This window comes from Aegilops tauschii, chromosome 5 (assembly GCF_002575655.3).
Source record: "Aegilops tauschii subsp. strangulata cultivar AL8/78 chromosome 5, Aet v6.0, whole genome shotgun sequence".
Taxonomy (NCBI): Eukaryota; Viridiplantae; Streptophyta; class Magnoliopsida; order Poales; family Poaceae; genus Aegilops; species Aegilops tauschii.
Window position 1 is genome coordinate 191,686,209 of NC_053039.3, and position 8,453 is coordinate 191,694,661.

An 8,453-nucleotide genomic window follows, 5' to 3' on the forward strand; every position below is an offset into this window, starting at 1 on the left:
ATTTCAGTACTTGCAGAGAATACCTTGCTGAAAACCGCTTATCATTTCCTTCTGCTCCTCGTTGGGTTCGACACTCTTACTTATCGAAAGGACTATGATAGATCCCCTACACTTGTGGGTCATCAAAACTCTTTTCTGGCGCCGTTGCCGGGGAGTGAAGCGCCTTTGGTAGGTGGAATTTGGTAAGGAAAAATTTATATAGTGTGCTGAAATTTCCTGTCACTTGTTACTATGGAAAGTAATCCTCTGAGGGGCTTGTTCGGGGTATCTTCACCCCGACCAGTAGAGCAAAGAGTTTCTCCTCAACCCACTGAACCTACTAAAAATGAAAATGAAAATGAAAATGTCCACTTTGAGATTCCTTCGGGTATGTTAGAAAAACTGCTAGCTAATCCTTTTGTAGGAGATGGAACAAAGCATCCTGATGAGCACCTAATATATGTGGATGAAGTTTGTGGATTAAAGCTTGCATGTATACCCGCTGATGTTGTTAAGAGGAAGGTCTTCCCTTTATCTTTGAAGGGAGATGCATCGACATGGTATAGGCTATGTGATGATATGGGGTCATGGAACTATAAACGATTGAAATTGGAATTTCATCAGAAATTTTATCCTATGCATCTTGTTCATCGCGATCGCAATTATATATATAATTTTTGGCCTCGCGAAGGAGAAAGCATCGCTCAAGCTTGGGGGAGGCTTAAATCAATGTTATATTCATGCCCCAATCATGAGCTCTCAAGAGAAATAATTATTCAAAGTTTTTATGCTCGGCTTTCTGATAACAATCGCACCATGCTCGATACCTCTTGTGCTGGCTCTTTTATGATGAAGAATATTGAATTCAAATGGAATTTACTGGATAGAATTAAACGCAACTCTGAAGATTGGGATCTCGAGGAAGGTAAGGAGTCAGGTATGACACCTATGTTTGATTGTGTTAAATCTTTTATGGATACCGATGTTTTCCGTAAATTTAGCACTAAATATGGACTTGACTCTGAGATAGTAGCTTCATTCTGTGAATCTTTTGCTACTTATGTTGATCTCCCCAAGGAGAAGTGGTTTAAATATCATCCTCCCATAGAAGTAAAAGTAGCCGCACCTATTAAAGTTGAAGAAAAGACTATCACTTATAATGATCCTATTGTTCCTACTTCTTATGTTGAGAAACCACCTTTCCCTGTTAGGATAAAGGATCATGCTAAAGCTTCAACTGTGGTTCGTAAAAGCAATATTAGAACTTATACACCTCCTAAGAAAATTAGAGTTGAACCTAATATTGCTATTGTTAAAGATCTCTTGTCTGATAATATTGATGGGCATGTTATTCATTTCCGTGATGAAACTGCTAGAATTGCCAAACCTTGTGCTAAAGATAAACATAGACCTGTGGTAGGCATGCCTGTTATTTCTGTTAAAATAGGAGATCATTGTTATCATGGCTTATGTGATATGGGTGCTAGTGCTAGTGCCATACCTATTGACTTATACAAAGAAATTAAGCATGATATTGCACCTGCCGAGTTAGAAGATATTGATGTTACGATTAAACTTGCCAATAGAGATACTATTTCACCAATGGGAATTGTTAGAGATGTTGAAGTCTTGTGCGAGAAAACTAAATATCCTGCTGATTTTCTTGTTCTTGGTTCCCCACAAGATAGCTTTTGTCCCATTATATTTGGTAGACCCTTCTTGAACACCGTTAATGCTAAGATAGACTGCGAAAAGGATGTTGTTACTATTGGTTTGGGTGATATGTCTCATGAGTTTAATTTCTCTAAATTTCGTAGACAACACCGTGAAGAAGAATTACCTAGTAAGGATGAAATTATTGGTCTTGCTTCTATTGCCGTACCTCCTAGTGATCCTTTAGAACAAGATATGTTTATGAATGAAAGAAGGGAAATAGATGAAGTGTTTTTTTAACAGGAACCTATCCTGAAACACAATTTGCCTGTTGAAATCCTAGGGGATCCTCCTCCACCCAAGGGTGATCCCGTGTTTGAGCTCAAACCTTTACCTGATACTCTTAAATATGCTTAGCTTGATGAGAAAAAGATATATCCTGTTATTATTAGTGCTAACCTTTCAGAGCATGAAGAAGAGAGACTATTGAAAACTCTGAAGAAGCACCGTGCTGCTATTGGATATACTCTTGATGATCTTAAGGGCATTAGTCCCAAATAAATTTGGAAAAAGATGCCAAACCAGTTCGTGATCATCAACGACGGCTGAATCCTAAGATGAAGGAAGTGGTAAGAAAAGAAATACTAAAGCTCCTTGAGGCAGGTATAATTTATCCCGTTGCTGATAGTCAGTGGGTAAGTCCTGTCCATTGTGTCCCTAAGAAGGGAGGTATTACCGTCGTTTCTATTGATAAAGATGAATTGATTCCGCAAAGAATTATTACAGGTTATAGGATGGTAATTGATTTCCGCAAATTAAATAAGGCCACTAAGAAAGATCATTACCCCTTACCTTTTATCGATCAAATGCTAGAAAGATTATCTAAACATACACATTTTTGGTTTCTAGATGGTTATTCTGGTTTCTCTCAAATACCGTGTCAGCCAACGATCAATCTAAAACTACTTTTACTTGCCCTTTTGGTACTTTTGCTTATAGACGTATGCCTTTTGGTTTATGTAATGCACCTGCTACCTTTCAAAGATGCATGATGGCTATATTCTCTGACTTTTTTGAAAAGATTTGTGAGGTTTTCATGGATGACTTCTCCATCTATGGATCCTCTTTTGATGATTGCTTGAGCAACCTTGATCGAGTTTTGCAGAGATGTGAAGAAACTAATCTTGTCTTGAATTGGGAAAAGTGCCACTTTATGGTTAATGAAGGTATTGTCTTGGGGCATAAAGTTTCTGAAAGAGGTATTGAGGTTGATAAAGCCAAGGTTGATGCTATTGAAAAGATGCCATGTCCCAAGGACATCAAAGGTATAAGAAGTTTCCTTGGTCACGCCGGATTTTATAGGAGGTTCATTAAGAACTTCTCAAAAATTTCTCGGCCTCTGACTAATTTATTACAAAAAGATATACCATTTGTCTTTGATGATGATTGTGTAGAAGCATTTGAAATACTTAAGAAAGCATTGATCTCTGCACCTATTGTTCAGCCACCTGATTGGAATTTACCCTTTGAAATTATGTGTGATGCTAGTGATTATGTTGTAGGTGCTGTTCTAGGGCAAAGAGTTGATAAGAAATTAAATGTTATTCAATATGCTAGTAAGACTCTAGACAATGCTCAAAGAAATTATGCTACTACTGAAAAAGAATTCTTAGCAGTTGTATTTGCTTGTGATAAGTTCAGACCTTATATTGTTCGATTCTAAAGTAACTATTCACACTAATCATGCTGCTATTAAATATCTTATGGAAAAGAAAGATGCTAAACCTAGACTTATTAGATGGGTTCTCCTGCTACAAGAATTTGATTTGCATATTGTTGATAGAAAGGGAGCTGAGAACCCCGTTGCAGACAACTTGTCTAGGTTAGAAAATGTTCTTGATGACCCACTACCTATTGATGATAGCTTTCCTGATGAGCAATTAAATGTCATTAATGCCTCTCGTAGTACTCCGTGGTATGCTGATTATGCTAATTATATCGTGGCTAAATTTATACCACCTAGTTTCACATACCAGCAAAAGAAAAAGTTTTTCTATGATTTGAGACATTACTTTTGGGATGACCCACATCTTTATAAAGAAGGAGTAGATGGTGTTATTAGATGTTGTGTACCTGAGCATGAACAGGAAAAGATCCTACACAAGTGTCACTCCGAGGCATATGGAGGACACCACGCTGGAGACAGAACTGCACATAAGGTATTGCAATCCGGTTTTTATTGGCCTACTCTCTTCAAGGATGCCCGTAAGTTTGTCTTATCTTGTGATGAATGCCAAAGAATTGGTAACATTAGTAGACGTCAAGAAATGCCTATGAATTATTCACTTGTTATTGAACCATTTGGTGTTTGGGGATTTGATTATATGGGACCTTTTCCTGCCTCTAATGGCTATACACATATTTTAGTTGCTGTTGATTACATTACTAAGTGGATAGAAGCTATTCCAACTAGTAGTGCTGATCATAACACTTCTATTAAAATGCTTAAAGAAGTTATTTTTCCGAGGTTTGGAGTCCCTAGACATTTAATGACTGATGGTGGTTCACATTTTATTCATGGTGCTTTTCGTAAAATGCTTGCTAAGTATGATGTTAACCATAGAATTGCACCTCCTTATCACCCGTAGTCTAGTGGTCAAGTAGAATTGAGTCATAGAGAGCTCAAATTAATTTTGCAAAAGACTATTAATAGATCTAGGAAGAATTGGTCCAAGAAACTTGATGATGCATAATGGGCCTATAGAACTGCATTTAAAAATCCTATGGGTATGTCTCCGTATAAAATGGTCTATGGAAAAGCATGTCACTTACCTCTCGAACTAGAACATAAGGCTTATTGGGCTATTAAAGAGCTCAACTATGATTTCAAACTTGCCGGTGAGAAAAGGTTATTTGACATTAGCTCACGTGATGAATGGAGAACCCAAGCTTATGAAAATGCCAAATTGTTTAAAGAAAAAGTTAAAAGATGGCATGACAAAAGGATACAAAAGCGTGCGTTTAACGTAGGTGATTATGTATTGCTATACAACTCTCGTTTAAGATTTTTTGCAGGAAAACTTCTCTCTAAATGGGAATGCCCTTACGTTATCGAGGAGGTCTATCGTTCCGGTGCCATAAAAATCAACAACTTCGAAGGCACAAATCTGAAGGTGGTGAACGGTTAAAGAATCAAACATTATATCTCAGGTAATCCCATAAATGTTGAAACCAATGTTGTTGAAACCGTAACCCCGGAGGAATACATAAGGGACACTTTCCGGAACGTTTCAGACTCTGAAAAGGAATAGGTATGTGGTACGGTAAGTAAACCGACTCCAAAACAATTTTTATGGCAATATTTCTCCGTTTTGGAATATTTAGAAAAATAGAAAAATAAGAATCAGTCCGGGAAGGACACGAGGGCCCCACGAGGGTGGAGGGCACGCCCTACCCCTGGGCGCGCCCCCTACCTCGTGGGCACCTCGTGTGCTCTCCGGACTCCGTTTTCTTACACATTACGTATTTTGGTCGGTAAAAATTCATTATATAATCTCCCGAAGGTTTTGACCCGGTATCACGCAAATATCCTCTGCCCTTGTTTCGAGCTGTTTTTCTGACAAGATCTAGATTATCATGACGTCTCCAAGTGCCCCCAAGGACAAGTTCTTCGAGAAGGTCATCAATCCTTACCTCGCGGAGGTGCTGCGACACCCTCAAACCATTGAGATGCGTGATGGGTTGCTGCACATCCGCGATGTTGAGGGACCGAAGGGGACCGGAAGCGTGGAGACGAGGCTCGAAGCAATGGAGCAACAACTTTTCAAGTGCCAGGGGATGGTGGAACTTGGACTCAACCCCAACCACATGATGATCGCGGAGTTCACCAACAACCACAAACTAGATGCAAACAACATTGGGGAGACCATCTTCAAGCTTCACGAGAAGATCGAGCACCTTCAAGCCCAAATCTATGACCTGCAAAACCAAAACTGTGAGTATGAATATAGATTCAAAAGGATGAGTTTGGCTGCAGATTTGAGGATCCCGGAGACTCGATCATCCTTCTATGATGGTGAGCCTATGCCTTGGAAGATGGACGACAAACCCGCATCATCAACAACTCCACCTTCTTCACCAACAAAGGAGACATAATCACATGGGTATGGGCACTCCCCTTGGCAACTGCCAAGCTTGGGGGAGGTGCCCCGGTATCGTATCACCATCACACTCCTATCTTTACCGCTTTCTTAGTTCGATCCTATTAGTAGTATCTTGATCTAGTAGAATAAATTTTATGGCATGGTCTAGTTTTGAGTTTTGCTTTATGATCTCTCTATGTAATCGAGTCCATGAGCTATATAATAAAGATTAGTGTTGAGTCAAGAGCTTGATTATCTTGCTATGATCTTGAGTGAATAAAAAAGGGGGAGAAAAAGAATAAAAAGAAACAAAGAGATCATATTGATCTTATTGAGAGTAATGACTTCACATAGAAAGAGTATGATGATTAAAAATTGTTGAGAGTTGACAAGCATAGCTTTGGTCATCGTCGCAATTAATAGGAAGTAATAAAGAAAGAGAGGTTTCACATATAAATATACTATCTTGGACATCTTTTATGATTGGGAGCACTCATTAAAATATGACATGCTAAAGAGTTGATGTTGGACAAGGAAGACAACGTAATGGGTTATGTTTTCTTATATCTGAGATAAAGTATATTGTCATGGATCATCCAACATGTTGGGCTTGCCTTTCCCCCTCATGCTAGCCAAATTCTTTGCACCAAGTAGAGATACTACTTGTGCTTCCAAAAACCCTTAAACCAGTTTTGCCATGAGAGTCCACCATATCTACCTATGGATTGAGTAAGATCCTTCAAGTAAGTTGTCATCGGTGCAAGCAATAAAAATTGCTATCTAAATATGTATGATTGATTGGTGTGGAGGAAATAAACTTTATATGATCTTGTGATGTGGAAGAAATAAAAGCGACGGACTGCATAATAAAGGTTCATATCACAAGTGGCAATATAAAGTGACATTCTTTCGCATTAAGATTTTGTGCATCCAACCCTGAAAGTGCATGGCAACCTCTGCTTCCCTCTGCGAAGGGCCTATCTTTTATTATTATCTTCTTCCTTATGCAAGAGTCATGGTGATCTTCACCTTTCCTTTTTACACTTTATCCTTTGGCAAGCACAGGGTGTTGGAAAGATCCTGATAGATATATCTAATTGGATGTAAGTCAGCATGAGTTATTATTGTTGACATTACCCTTGAGGTAAAAGGTTGGGAGGCGAAACTATAAGCCCCTATCTTTCTCTGTGTCCGATTAAAACTCCGTAACCACAAGTATTGCGTGAGTGTTAGCAATTATGAAAGACTAAATGATAGTTGAGTATGTGGACTTGCTAGAAGGCTCTGACATAGACTCTTTCTGATGTTATGATAAATTGCAATTGCTTCAATGACTGAGATTACAGTTTGTTAGTTCTCAATAAAGTTTCTGATTCATACTTGGCATTGTGAATAGATTATTACTTGATCATAAGAAATCATATGACAATATCCATTTATGTTGCTGTTATGAGAATAATCATGATGCCCTCATGTCCGTATTTTATTTTATCGACACCTCTACCTCTAAACATGTGGACATATTTATCGTTATCGGCTTCCGCTTGAGGACAAGCGAGGTCCAAGTTTGGGGGAGTTGATACGTCCATTTTGCATCATGCTTTTATATCGATATTTATTGCAATATGGGCTGTTATTACACTTTATGTCACAATACTTATGCCTATTCTCTCTTATTTTACAAGGTTTACATAAGGAGGGAGAATGCCGGCAGCTGGAATTCTGGGCTGGAAAAGGAGCAAATATTAGAGACCTATTATGCACAACTCCAAAAGTCCTGAAACTCCACGAAAGTCATTTATGGAAATAATAAAAAATACTGAACGGAAGAAATACGTCAGGGGGGCCACCACCCGCCCACGACGGTGGGGGGCGCGTCCCCCTGCCTCGTGGGCCCCCTGTTGGCTCTCCGGTGGCCATCTTCTGCTATATGAAGTCTTTCATCGAGGAAAAAATCATAAGCAACCTTTCGGGACGAGACTCCGCCGCCACGAGGCGGAACCTTGGCGGAACCAATCTAGGGCTCCGGCAGAGCTGTTCTGCCGGGGACACTTCCCTCTGGGAGGGGGAAATCATCGCCATCGTCATCACCAACGCTCCTCTCATCGAGAGAGGGCAATCTCCATCAACATCTTCACCAGCACCATCTCCTCTCAAAACCCTAGTTCATCTCTTGTATCCAGTTCTTGTCTCCAAGTCCGGGATTGGTACTAGTAGGTTGCTAGTAGTGTTGATTACTCCTTGTAGTTGATGCTAGTTGGTTTATTTGGTGGAAGATCATATGTTCAGATCCTATATGCATACTAATACCCCTCTGATTATGAACATGAATATGCTTTGTGAGTAGTTACGTTTGTTCCTGAGGACATGGGAGAAGTCTTGCTATTAGTAGTCATGTGAATTTGGTATTCGTTCGATATTTTGATGAGATGTATGTTGTCTATCCTCTAGTGGTGTTATGTGAACGTCGACTACATAACACTTCACCATTATTTGGGCCTAGAGGAAGGCATTGGGAAGTAATAAGTAGATGATGGGTTGCTAGAGTGACAGAAGCTTAAACCCTAGTTTATGCGTTGCTTCGTAAGGGGCTGATTTGGATCCATATGTTTCATGCTATGGTTAGGTTTAGCTTAATACTTTTGTTGTAGTTGTGGATGCTTGCAATAGAGGTTAATC